This window comes from Cebus imitator, unplaced genomic scaffold (genome assembly GCF_001604975.1).
Source record: "Cebus imitator isolate Cc_AM_T3 unplaced genomic scaffold, Cebus_imitator-1.0 Scaffold59, whole genome shotgun sequence".
NCBI classification, from domain to species: Eukaryota; Metazoa; Chordata; class Mammalia; order Primates; family Cebidae; genus Cebus; species Cebus imitator.
Window position 1 is genome coordinate 2,343,242 of NW_016107374.1, and position 14,042 is coordinate 2,357,283.

The 14,042-nt window shown below is 57.4% G+C and overlaps 1 protein-coding gene across 1 annotated transcript in view; it reads left to right on the forward strand.

Annotated features, from left to right (window-relative positions):
• The first annotated feature begins 87 nt into the window (after window positions 1-87).
• The window catches only part of SHISAL1 (shisa like 1), an 83,865-nt gene continuing 69,910 nt past the window's right edge, over window positions 88-14,042 (forward strand). Inside the window, exon 1 of the mRNA XM_017529504.2 lies at window positions 88-331. The gene's annotated coding sequence lies outside the window, so the exon portion shown is untranslated. The remainder of the gene's footprint in view (window positions 332-14,042) is intronic.

Below are 14,042 nucleotides of genomic sequence, written 5' to 3' on the forward strand. Positions count from 1 at the left end.
CGGCGGCGGGGCAGGCGGCCGGCCGCCGGACCCCGAGCCAGACGCGGAGCCGGAGCCCCAGCCCCAGCCCCAGCCCCGGCCCCAGCCTGGGCCCCAGCCCCAGATCCGCGCCGCGCCCGGCGCGCCTAGGAGCGGGCGCCTTCGGATCCGGGAGCCTGGAGTCCCCGCGTCCCCGCAGCCCCCCAAACCCGGACAACTGTTGCGGCGGCGGCGGCGGCGGCAGCGGCGGGGGCATCGCGGGGGCGTGGGCACCCCCACACCCCAGCAGGCGGCTCCCGCGGGCGCCGGCACCCGGCTACGGAGCGAGGAGCGAGCGGGCGGCGGGCACGAGGTGAGCGGCGCCCCGGGCGGGCTGGGCGGGGGCCGCGGGGGGAGGGGCGCACCCGGGCCGGGGTCCGAGCGCGGAGGGGAAAGGGGCCGGGGCGGAGCTCGTGGCGGAGGAGGGTCTGGGCGAGTGGGGGGCGGGGTCTGCGGCGCTGGGCTCCGGAGAAGGGGTGAAGGGTGGGCGCACGGGGAGAAGCGGGCAAGGGGCATGTGACGGGGTCCGGGGTGATTTAGAAAGGGGCCGGGGACGGCCGGGGCAGCGTCTGGGGGCAGGAGCCGTTCGGGACAGCGGGTGTTCCTGCCCTGGGGTCCGCGCCGGCGCTCAGCAAGGTCGGGGTCGCTGAACCTTGGACAGGAAGGTCCGGGTTCCCAAGAGCTGTCCGGGGCGCACGGTTTCGGGACACGGCAGCCGGGACCGGAATCCCGTCCAAGGTGGGGACCGGCTTCCAAGAACCAAGTCCGGGAGCGCAGTGAGCCGGGAGCCCCGTGCTGCTGCACAGGGACCGAGGGCCACGCTGCGGAGCCAGAGGGCCCGGGGTGGGGGGGGTCCCATTGGGCAGCGCAGGAAACGGGGAGAAAGACTCCCCCAAGTGCGTGCCCCTCGGTCCTGGCCCGCCGCGTGGCCCCCACGGAACCGCTGTCGCCTCCCGGGGCCGAATCAACGTTGATCCCGCGCTCGGGGCTGGGTGGCCGTGGCAGTGGCCTCGGAAGCTCATTAGTGCCCGCGGTTGTCGTGGCAACGAGACCCCAAGCGTCTCGAGGTTATATTTATTCTAATTATTATTATCATTATTAGTATTAGTATTTGTTACTCAGCCAGAAGAAAAACAGAAACGGGGGAAAAGCCAGCGCGTCCTGGCGCCTGCAACTGTTACCTCTTTGGAAAGAGTCAGGATGTAGGCGAACAAGGCCAGGTCTGTCCGCCCCAGGGTCCCCTCGTCTTGCTAACTGCCCCAGCCTCACCCCTGGGGCCATCGGACAGGGAAGGGGAGTTATGTAATCTGCGGGAGAGCACCTCTGGGCATGCCCCTTTGTGTGTCCCCTACCTCTCTGGGCCTTCTGAGCCTCTGTTCTAAGTGACTGCACCTGCCGAAGGAATCCCAGCCTAGGATGGGAAGATCACAACGTGCTCTGAACAGGGCATGGCTGGGGGTGGCCCCCAGCCCCCTCTCCACTGCTGTGTGACCTTGACCAAGGCTCCTGACGCCTCCTAGCCTGCCTCCTCATCTGGAAGATAGAATGGCAGCCATGCCCATCACCAAAGGCTGCTGTGAGCTCACTCAGAGAAACCCTTGTCGGGTTCCCACTGAGTGCTGATGGCTGTGTGACCCCAGGCAGCTGTCCACATGTCTCTGGACCTCAGTTTCCTAGACTATAAAATGAGAGCCCTGCTCTGGGCATTGTCTAAGGTGTTTTTGGTCACCAATGTCCTGTGAATCTCGCTGCTGGCTGGCTGTGCCTGAAATACCATCAGGTGCAGCTCTGTTCAGACCCAGGCTGATGGGAAGTCCCTGCGTGCATCACCCTTTGTTTCCTCACCTGATTCTGATTGTCCAAATCTCACTGAGAATCAGGTGGTCCAGGGGTAAGCATTGGGACTTTTCACCTACGGGTAGCCTTCGGCTTCGGTGAGAAATGTCATTCAAAACCAGAATTCAAATAACCTTCAGGTCCTAGTGTCAACCAGGACGATCCCCATGCTGGTCACTGTTGCCTAGAATTGGGGAGTCACTCCCCATCCCCTGAATCTGTGACTGCTCGGTTCAGGACACCTCTCTGCAAGCACCCCATCTCTCCAGAGAGGCTGTCTGCTGTGCCTATCCTGGCAAGAGATGACCAGGAAGTTCTGCAGCCAGGCAGCCCCAGCCCCTCGTGGCTGAAGCTGAAAGCCCCAGGGGTTTCTGACAGTTTCTTTAATGACATCTTCATGCTGCATTCCTGGCTCTGTCTCAGGCATCTGGGAGGTACTGGACTGATGAAGGGGGGTGTGGTGAGCAGTTTGGCTTGGAGTGGGGTGTGTGTGTGTGTGTGTGTCCCATCCTCGCTCTCCTGAGTCACCCAGCCTGCAGCTTATCAGGGCAGGTGGACCGGAGGAGAGGGGCAGGGGCAAGCCAGTGTTGCTCCCTCAGACCTTTGTTAGTGGCACAGAAGGGGAGTGGGACCAGCTGAGAGTCACTCCCGGTTACCAGTCATCCATCCATCCATCCCTTCACCCCTTCCTGGCCAACTCCTGGAGCCCCCATGCCTACGAAAGGCGTCCGCTGCCCTTGGCAGCTCTCTAGGAAGCAGACGAGGAAGTGACTCCGGACAAGCCAGCAGAGCTGGAGGTGTGCCTAGGTCAGGCCACAGGGCAATGAGCTCCTGGGGGTGGGTAGGTGCACATGCAGGGGGGCACCTGTCCTTTGGAGCCTGGGAGGGGTTGGGGCCGGGGGACCTTGGTCCAGAATGACAGGCACGAATCAGCCGGGGGAAGGGGGAGGAGCTGTTCTGGGCAGAGACCCTCTGTGGGCAGAGATGCAGACACGGCAGGGCGGCAGGCTGAAGCCTTCTGGACCTGCGGGGCTGGGAGGTGGCTTCGGGCCTGGAGGGCAGGGGGGGATGGAGCTCCCTGGAGCAGGGCCCGGGAGGGGACAACCCCACCCCCAGCCTGAGTGAGGGTTTGGGTACAGGACGGGCAGGTTTGGAGCTTAGACAGCTTCTGGGTGGGCTACCCATGCTTGAGGTGGGCAGAAGGAGACACAGTTTGGGCCAAGAAGGTGAATCTGATTTCCAGTTCCCTGGGACAATCAGCCAAGCCCTCCCCAGCCCCACCCCAAAGGCTGCACTGCAGGGGGACTGCCTCACGCCCAGGCCCTGGGCTTCTGGGGTGGGTGGGGGGCAGTGGCATGCAGACACCAGGTCTGTCCACTTCAGCTGTCTGTGTCCACAATATAGGGCTTCGCGGAACAGGCTCCCAGTCGCACCCCCACAGCACGAGGGTTGCACTTGGCAGTGACAGCCCGAAGGCCTGCTCCGAGCCAGGCCCCGTGCGGAGCACACTCGGACCCGGCTTACCACCTAATCCTCATGCCAACCTTGTGAGTGGCAACTGTAGATTCTGTTGTATAGATGAGAAAACAGGCACAGAGAGGCTAATCGTACAGAAGAGCCCACCAGGACCAGGCTCCCTACTCTGCACCAGGTTGCCTCGTGTCGGGTGGGGATACAGAGGCTCGTAGGACACAGGAGCCAAATGGGGGCAGGGGCCCTACAGTCTCACTTCCTAGTCATTAACCGTTTACTTGCCAGTGTGACTGACCCAGAGCCTGGCCTGCCTTATGCTCAGGTGAAAGCTGTCACCTCCCTTCTTAGGGACGCTGTGCCTCTGCTAACTCAGTCTCGGGCCAGTTGACTCGTATAACAGATTCACGGGATCTTAGAGCGAACTGAGAGCCCCTTCCTCAGCTCTCCCAACCCACATGCTCTTTCGGAAGTTACTGAAACAATCGTCACCCCCTAAGAATGGGGGGCCTTGTTTCCTAAACACGAAGCAGGCAGGGTTCTGGACACCTAACCAGGATGAGTGAGGAGGGTGACCGGAGGCCCTGCCTACCCTGGTGATACCCTCCCGGGGACACCCGCTGTGTAGATGTTGTTCTCACTCTGCACAGGGCCTGGCAGGGGGTTGGCCCCATGTCTTCCTCCCTCCTTTTTTGCACCCCTTCCCTCCTTCCCGCCTTCCTCCAGGGCACACAGTCCTTGATCCCTAAGTATGGACCCCCTGGAGAGGCAGAGGAGACCCCAAGGTCATTGAGACCCACCCCAGTCCGCTTCCAGCCAGCCTGTTTAATAGATTGACTCTGTGAATAAATCATTCTGTAGCTGGGGCTGTGGATGTCCCACTGGCCCTACTGATGTGCCTTCTGTCCTCACGCCCCCAGTTATGATGAGCCCCTCCCTCCTTTTCCTCTTAGCTGTTGCCGGGTTGGAAATGTTCACCCTGACTTCTCTGGCCACTGGCCATCCCCACTCCTCACAGCCCCAGGCTTTCTCATTCAGCACCTCAGGCACAGTACTTCTGAAAGTGCCAGGCCAGGCCCAGGCAGGGTCTCTCTGGTGTGTGTGTGTGTGTGTGTGTGTGTGCGCGCGCGCGCGCATGCGTGCACACGTGTGTGTCCGCACGTGCCCCGCTCTCCACAGCCCTCAAGGGGGTGGGCAGGGTGGTAGACGAAGACTGTGACAGCAGCAGCCCTGAGCCTCCTGTGCCATGCTGTGATGAGGAGGGACCCCAGGAGCTGCTGATGGAGGGGCTTGAGGCCCATCTGCTCCCCCATATCCACATGGGGACACTGAGGCCCAGAGAGGGCTGGGACTGTGCTCAAGGTCACACAGTGAACTGGGGATTCTTGAGGCCGAGGATGTTCCAGCCTGTATTACAGACATGGACACTGTCCAGGTCTTGAGGTGCTTCGGGAGTCTGGAGGGTGGGGGGGCGGGTACAAACATTTCCTAGAGGATGAAATTTGCACTGAACCCCCAGAGACACTCCTTTTATGAAAAGGCTTCAGGATCTCTCCCTGCCTGGCCGTCCATAAAAGCAGAAGCTGAGATGAAATGCAGATCCCACCAGTCCTGTGTTTTCAACATCAACAGGAACAGGGCGTTTCCATCGGCAGCCCGTGACCCCCAGCCTGCCCTCCTCCTCCTCCCACCCGGGGCGCATACTCCAGTCACCCATCTGGCCGCACGCACACCTACCCCAGCAGATGTGTGCAAATGCTCCTTCCAGAAATTGACAAATAATGCACGAGTTTCCCAAATTACACCCATTTAACACTGAATTAAGTTCTGGAGGCTCTTAACAGAGCCCTGGGAGGGAAGAAAAATTTTTTGTTCACACTTCCCTGGAAAATGAGACAAACCGTGATCTTTGAAAACCCAGCTACATAATCTGATTATTCCTCCCTGGCAAGCCTCAGAAAGATGCCCAGCAGAGGGAGGGGACGGCCAGCTCTACGCGGCGGAGAGATTTGCATTGGGAAATTGGACTGGGAAAGTTTGTCTCCCATGCCAGATTCCAGAGCTCCTCGTCGTTGCCTGATGGGCTCAAAATAAAGTGCCGTTTTCTTAGATATTGGCACAAATTAAAAATAAAGGCAAATTCCTTCCATAATCCAGCGCGAGAATTTCCTCTGAGGCTCCCGGAGCTTGTCACGGAAACGATGGTGATTTGCTTTCACTTCGGGTTCCTTTCCTTTGTCGGGAGAATTGTACGTGTGCAGCTGGATTTACAGACCGAAAGAAATGCATTTAGTGCTCATTCATTCCACATTTCTGGAGCGCCTCCCAAGTGCTGGACAGGGTGCCAGGCCCAGGGGGTGAGGAGGGGCGTTTTGAAGCAGGGTCCTGCCCTGGTGAGCTTTGCAGTGTGTTTGTTGGGGGAGGGGCGGGAGAACTAAAGGAAAACAAGCATCTCAGAGGGGTCAGGGAGGGCTTCCTGGTGGAAGAAACTTTCAGCTTGGGTCTTGGATGGCGTGTAGGAGTGTGCCAAGGAGAAGGCCAAGGAACATTTCAGGAAAAGGAGCAGCCCGAGGAAGTTCTTGGCGTGGGTCTCACTTGGATGTGGCCTCTTGGTGGCATCTTCAGATTTTAAGGTTCCTTTGTGAGAGCCTGGGTGGACATGTGACTTTCTACAAAGCCCTTTCATATCCATGATTTTTCACTGGCCTCAGGTAGCCCAAGGCAGGCCAAGTTTCCCTAAAGGAGAGAGATGAGCCCAGAGAACAGAAGCAAGGTGGCCAGAGTCAGAGCCAGGCGGGGCTGTGATACCCAAGGCCTCTGAATCTCCTGGCTCTGTGCGGGTGGGGGAGCACATAGAATAAGTTATTCTATAGAAATTCTAAAACTTAAAGAACCACAGACGTGAATACCAAGGTCTAGAAAGGCCCCTGGCTCCCTCCGCCGGAGCTGAGCTCCCTGGCTGCAGCAGGGCTGGGCTTCAGGACTTGGGTCCCGGCGAGGGCCATGCTGGAGCCACCAGCTCTGAGCCTCCATCTCTGCATCCAGAAAATGTGCTGATGGAGCCTCTCTCTGCCCATTTGCAGGAAGCCTGGCATCATCCCAAGCCCTGGACGGCCAAGATTCAGCCGTAAGCTCAGTGAGAGTCCAGCAGAGTCTTTTTCTTTTCTATTTATTTTTTATTTTAATTTTTATTTTTTTGCAACGGACTCTCTCTCTGTCGCCCAGGCTAGAGTGCAGCAGCACAATCTCGGCTCACTGCAACCTCCGCCTCCTGGGTTCAAGCGACTCTCCTGCCTCAGCCTCCTGAGTAGCTGGGATTGCAGGCATGTACCACTACGCCCAGCTAATTTTTGTATTTTTAGTAGAGACGAGGTTTTACCATGTCGGCCAGGCTGGTCTCAAACTCCTGACCTCAGATGATCCACCCACCTCGGCCTCCCAAAGTGCTGGGATTACAGACCTTAGCCTCTGTGGCCAGCCCTCTAGCTGTGCCTTTGCTGTTTAAACTGTTCAGGCTTTTGGGAGCCGGTCTGGAGCGTGGCTGTGTAGCATCAACTGGGTACAGATGCTGGGAATTTGATCCCGAGGACGGAAAGGTCTTTGGGGAATGAGCCGTGCGGCTGAGCCGAGCCCCATCGTCAGGACAACGGGCCAGAGGGAGGCTCCGGGTGCTGATCCCAGGCAAGCTGCCTGCTTCCCCAGGAGCAGCCTGGGATCCCCAAAGCTGTGCTGGGGATCCACGCAGACAAGTCTCCACGCTGCTTGCTCCTCACTTTGTGACCGTGGGCAAGTTATATATTAACCCCTGGAGCTTCAGTTTACTTACCTGCAAAATGGGTTATTGTGAGAACCGGGTAAGATAAATTCATACAGAGTGCTTAGTTAGCACAGTGTGCATTCAGCGCCTTGTCAGCACTCTGGATTCTCACTTCGTTGTTGTTACAGCTTTGTATTACTGCGTTCACACTGCTGCAGCCCTTCCCCAGACCTCTGGAGTAGGGACCACCATGAATGAATGAGGAAATGAGTCAGGTGAGCAGCTGGACCAGCTGCGGTGCTTCCCACCCAGCACCATGCAACTGCAGAGCAGGGAGGTGGGAGCCAGTGTTGGAGCCTGGGTTCTGATCCACCCCACCCCTTCCTAGTGACCAGCGGGGGGCTGTGTAATTTCCCTGTAAGCCTCAGCGTCCTCATTTTCAACGTAGGGCTGATAACGATGATAACTTGAGTGGCTTGTGAGGATTTGAGGCAGAGATTGTAACATTCGGAACAGCTGGGTCAGTTACATCACTAACTTATGTTTACTAAGCTCTGGAGGGACAGTAAGGGTTCAAATCCCAGTCTCCACTCCTCCTGGCTTGTGGCCTTGGACAAATTACATCACCTCTCTGAGCCTGTTTCCTCATCTAAAAATTGGAATGATATCCACCTCTTCAGGAATTAAATTAGTGACTCCAGGGAATGTGCTGGGTGCAGATGGGCATACAGTCAGTGCTCAGTAACCATCACGGGTGTTGTTATCACCGCTGCCGCATTTAAAAACAGAAACACCTGGAGGCACAGAAGCAGTGAAGGGTCAGGGAGCCTCTCTCTATCCTGGAAGGCTGGAGGCCACCTTGTTCCTAGTTTAGCTTGATAGTATCAAGCCCTGGCTTGGCATGCTTTAGACAGGTTTCTGGGAATGAAGGGATAATGGATGGATGGATGAATGGATGGTGGGTGAGTGGATGGATGGATGCATGGATGTATGAATGGGTGAATGGATGGATAAATGGGTGGGTGAGGTGGGTAGATGATGGATGGATGGTGGGTGGGTGGGTGGATGGATGGATGGATGGATGGATTGATGGATGGATGGACAGACAGATGGATGAATGGATGGTGGGTGGGTGGTTGGATGGATGGATGGATGGACAGACGGATGAATGGATGGTGGGTGGGTGGATGGATGGATGGATGGACGGACAGACGGATGAATGGATGGTGGGTGGGTGGATGGATGGATGGATTGATGGATGGATGGATGGATGGACAGACGGATGAATGGATGGATGGATGGATTGATGGATGGATGGATGGATGGACAGACGGATGAATGGATGGTGGGTGGGTGGATGGATGGATGGATGGACAGACGGATGAATGGATGGTGGGTGGGTGGATGGATGGATGGATGGATGGAAAGACGGATGAATGGATGGTGGGTGGGTGGATGGATGGATGGATGGATGGACAGACGGATGAATGGATGGCGGCTGGGTGGATGGATGGATGGATGGGTAAATGAGTGAATATGGATGGATGCATGGGTGGATGGATGGTGGGGGTGAATGGATGATAAATAGGTGGATGAGGTGGGTAGATGGATGGATGCATGGTTGGATGGATAGATGGATGGACAAATGAATGAATAAATGAAACGAAGATCAGGGCAGCCAAGGAAGGGGCTGAAGTTTAAGGGCAGAGGCTTCCTTTTGAGGACGTGAGTGACAAGGTGGGATGTGTTGTGTAGCTGGATGTGGTCTCTCTTTGCTGCATGAATCTTTATTGACTGTGGATGGTGGCCCGAGCCTGAGGGCCCAGGATGCTTGGTATCCCCCAGAATTTGGTTCTGGAGCTGGACAGGACTGAGTTCAGGCTGTGACTTCCTCAGCTTCAGCATAGGCAAGTTCCCGTGCTGCTCTGAACCTCTGTTTCCTCCTCCGTAACGCGGGGAGAGGACTGGCTTGCAAAGATAGTGCATTTCAAGGTGGTTTGCAAACTGTAAAGTCAAACCGAAAGCCAGGGGAGGTGCTTGGACCCCAGCATGAATGACAGGGAGCAGGGGTGGATTTGGGGCTGGCGGCGCTCGTGAAACATCAGCCTGGGCACTGACTGGTCCCCTCTTGAGGAGGTGTTACTTGTGTAACACCCAGGATAGTGCTGAGGTACAGGGTCAGGGAAGGGGCAGAGGCGGCACCTGGGGCAGTGAGGCAGCACCTCCAGCTCACGGGCAGGACCAGGCCCAGGGATGGGAGCGCTCTGCCCAAGGCCCTTGGAGCCCCAACCCCATGGGGAGACCCTCACCCACTCACCCCAGCCCTATCCTGGGTGCTTTGCCAACACCACCTCTTATAATCCTCATAACTTTCCATGAGCAGGGACAGGTTGCCATTCTCAGTAGAGGCTCAGAGAGGCAAAGTGACATCCCCAAGGGCACACAGCCGCTACGTTGCAAAGCCCGGATTTGGACCTCGTGGCTTCTGTTCTTTCTGCTGGGGAGGCCGAATGCACTTTGTGGTCAGGAAGGGTGCTGATGTGGGAGCTCAGGCTCACCACACTCCTGTGCCCACCTCTCACCACCGTGTGGCCTTGCCCAGCCTCCTGTCTTCTGTCTGCCTCAGTTTCCTTCTCTGTAAAATGTGTTCACAGCAGGCCCTCCTGCAGGAGCCTGAACCCGGGAGGGACCCTGCAGAGGGCTCCAGTGGGCCTGCTCGCTGCACCCTTTCTTTGTTCTTTGTCTCCTCTTTAGGGAGGAGAGAACCTGGGGAAGGTGTGGGGGCTGCAGGAGCCGCAGAGGAGCCGCACTGGGGTTGCTCCCGCTTCCCTGCATCTTAACTGCCAGGGGCTGGCTTCTGCTGCCTGCTGCTTCCTCAGAAGAGGGTGGGTGCCAGGCAGGCGTGGGCAGGCCACTTGTCCAGTGTGTGTCACGAGTTTATTCACTCCTGAGATGGCGCCCAGGGCCTGTCCTCACAGACTGACAGTCTGCAGCGACTTGTGGACACAGTCACCTGTTCTGCCTCCAAGCTCAAGTCCTTCGTAAGAGCCTTCGTAAGATGGATGTGGGTGATGACAGAGGATGGGGAGCAATTCTGCCGGTAGGAAAAGGGCTGAGCATCAAGGGGGCCTTCCCAGAGGAGGCGGCACCCAAGGAGGTGGAGTCTGAGTTGAGCAGGCTGACGAGCAAGGGCCGTGGGGACATTTGAGGCAGAGGGAGCCACACCTGTAAGGCTGGGAAATGAGTCTGGGAGACTTCCGGGAACGCAGCATGGCTGTCCCGTGGCACTCGTGGAAAGCTGAGCAGAAGCTGAGGCCGGAGGACTCTGGTCGCAGGGGGGTTAGTGACTGGATTACTAGAGAGTTGCTGGGTTTGAGCATTACTCTGTGGAACTGTGTGTCTGGGACGCTGCCGCTCTCATTGCGGTGCCCGGGGCAGCCACTGCTGCCTTTAGACCTTGCTGATCCACCATCGTGGCAGGACCCCGGATGGCTCCAGTGCCCCAGGCAGCCCCAGGCATGCCCGTGCCCGTGATGACACCTGTTTGTCCATGCTGCCATAAATAATGGGGACAATGATGCCCCTTTGAAGTTACTTGTGTCGTCACAGTCCCAAACCCAAAGCACTTTCCCTGTGGGAGAAGATGGTGCGTTGTGGCGGTCTCTGGAGGGATCCACTGCCTCACACTGCCAGCTGGTTCAGCTCTACCTGCAAAAGCAAAGCCTTCCCTCGCCCCAGGGGTGAGCTGCTACCAGGGGCTCCCTGGGCATGAGAACCACCTGAGAATGCAGCCCTTCCTCCATCACCTGCAGGTCCATGGGCCGGGGGTCAAGCCCCGGACAGCCTGGACATCAGCTGGAGCCGGGCCAAAGAGGGGTCACAGTGGGAGGGCGGGAGCCTGGCAGCACCTTAGGCAGGACCAGGGAAAGATCGGGAGACGCCGCTCCCGAAATTCAAACAATTGGACAATCTGTTCTGGATCGATTTAGAAGCAGTGGAGTGGAAAAAAATTAGAAAATATAGTGTGAAAGCTATTTTCTCTCCCTCTCAGCTCACTTGGGCGGAGGGATGAGTTGGAGTTTATTTGTGGACTGTCCAAGGCCCTGGCCAGGGCCTCACACCTCCTCACTGCCCCCTGCACCACTGCCCGGCTCACTTACCCCAACTGCCTGCTGCCTCCTCCACGCCCAGCTCTGGGCTGGCAACAGGAGTTCTTGGAGGGGCCATATTCCTGTGGGCTCCTGGAACCAGCAGCCTATAGGGGCTCAGACATGGACATGGCTAAGATAGGACGTTTGCGTTCTGACAGGCCCCCTGAGGGAGGTCCTCTGTCCCTCCTGTCCCTCTCTCCCACACTGCCAGACAACGGACTCTCCATGCCAAGGTTGAGGTGTCTCTGCCTAGTTCACTCCTATACCCCCAGGGTCCTGGCCCTAGAATCAGGGCTGGCACATAGTAGGTGCTCAATAAAAGTTTCTTGTCTGAATGACAGAAGGAAGGAAAGGCGGGGAGGAAGGAAGAAAAGAAACTGAGGCTTTGAATGAAGTGACCCATTCATAGTCACATGGTCTGTTAGAGATGGAGGTAGGATTGGAATCACATCCGTTACCCTCCACACCTGATTTTCCCCCACCCACGCCCATCCCTGGGGCCAGGAGCTAGGTCTGAGACATTCCGGGGCCTCCCACGCCGGCGACCCCACTCTTCCCGGCACACTGCGTCCCACCCCTCCTAACACAACTCCTACATGTAATCTTTCACGACTTGAGCCAAATGCTGATTGTTTTAAAATAAGCCTGTTCAGTGTGAGGCCAGACCGGAGTGGTGGGGAGGGCAGGAGAACCTAAAGCCAGAGCCTTCCCCATGGTCTGAATTGTCCCGGAAGGGAGCAGCTCCCTCTGCGCTGTGGTGTGGGGAATTTCTGGAGGAACTCGCCCAGGGGCGGGGTCTGCGGGAACATTGTGAGTGTGGGGATGTCTGGCACTGGTGGGAAATGGGACCAGTGGATCCTGAAATGGTCTCTTCTGTATTTCCCCTCTCACTGGGAGAGGGTGTCGTTTCCAGTAACAGGGAAGTGGTTTCATTTCAGGGAGTGGCAGCTCCCTCCTCTTTTCCCCTTCACCTCCAAGGGCCAAGGCCAGGAGTCTGAGTCCGAGAAAGAAATTTGGCTTGGAAACCCAACCAGCTCGGGTCCAAGTCCCAGCAGCTCCGCAGCGGTGTGACCTCGGGCAGGCAACATAACCTCTCTGAGGCTTAGTTTTCTCATCTGCGGACTTGGGCGGTAGCCCCTTCTTTTCTGAACACTGAAGGAGATGATACTTGTGAAACACTCAGGATAGTGCTGGATGCATTATAGGTGCTCAACGAACGGCCTTTTCCTCCTCTTTCTACGTGAGCAGCCATAGCTGATGCACAGTTTCCCTCTTACTTGGGTTCCACCTCTGTGGCCTGGAGTCTTCATGGGCTATTGTCCTGGGCAGGTCCCCGGGCTGACAATGAGAGGTGAAGCCATGGTACAAGTGGCCCTTTGAGCCCCACGTGTGTGAGCACCCACCCTTAGCCACGCTGGGGATGTGTGGGTGGTGCCAGGCATGGCCAGCGCCACCTCCTGAGGAAGCCCCATGCTGGGAAGTCAGAGATCTGGGTGCCAGTCCAGTCTGCCACATATGAGCTGTGTGACCCTCTAGGAGTGACAGCCTCTCTGGGTTTCTGTGCCCTTACCCACGTCTCAGGGTCACGTGCTGCTTACCTAAAAGAACCTATGTGACAGCACTGAGCAGGCCCCGAGCCTCAGGAGAGGCTGGGAGGGAAAAAGGCAGCCCTGGTGCTGGCCCCTCGTAGCCACCTAGCATGGCCTCCGAGTTTCACATAGAGCATCTCATTTAATCCTCACTCCACCCAAGTTAAGCTGGGGCAGTGAGGCAGCACCTCCAGCTCAAGGGCAGAAGCAGGCCCAGGGATGGAAGCGCTCTGCCCAAGGCCCTTGGAGCCCCAACCCCATGGGGAGACTGTCACCCGCTCACCACAGCCCTGACCTGGGTGCTTTGCCAACATCACCTTGTTTAATTCTCAGAACTTTCTATGAAGAAAGGAAGAAAGGCAACTGAGGGTTTGAATGAAATGACCCGTTCACAGTCACATGGTCTGCACAGATAAAGGTCCAGAGAGGCTAAGTCACATGTCCGGGATCACAGCTGGACCCCTCCCCCAGGCCGGCCTGCACATTCTGTCCTCTCTCTGGCCACGGCTGTGGCCACCCTCTGCCAGGCCTGGGCCCAGCACCCGCCTCCCCCTGGAATTCCGCACTCGCCCTCAAAGTTCCGATTGCTGTCCTGCCGACAAAGCGCTTTCACAAGTGCCTTTTGATGCTACCTCTCCGTTCCCCAGAAATGTTTGAGCCAACACTCCCTAAAAGCAGCGGCGCACTAATTAGACTTCCATAATACCATTTACCCAAATGTCAACAGATGCTACGCAGTTGAGCAACTTTCTCCCCTTTATAAGAGACGTTGCTTTTTGGAAAGCAGGCGGCCTTCTGTTGAAGGCTGGGCGTGGCATCAGGCCTTAGGAGGACTCTCAGGGCAGAGGCCTGTCTGCTCTGGATTTCCCTGCCCCCATGGTGGGCTCCTGGATGGGCTGGACTGGGTCGGGGGGCAGCCGGCCTGAGTGTGGGGCCTTCCCCTGGAGGGGCTTCGCTCTGGCCCTCAGTCCCTGCTTCCTCTCACACCCCTTGGTGTCGGAAGGCTGCAGTAGCAGAGCCCAGCTCGGAAAGGTCAGAGGGCCTTGTGCTCAGCACACAGCGGACACGTTTATTAGCCATTCTGTTGTTTTCAAAGTGCAAACTCAGTCTCAGAACAGATCTCTAGTTTGGGGAGGACTGCACAGAAGGATTCCACTGAGGAAGTGGAGGCTGGTGCTTGCTCTGCTGCTGGGGAGGAGGAGAGGACCTGGGGAGTCTGTG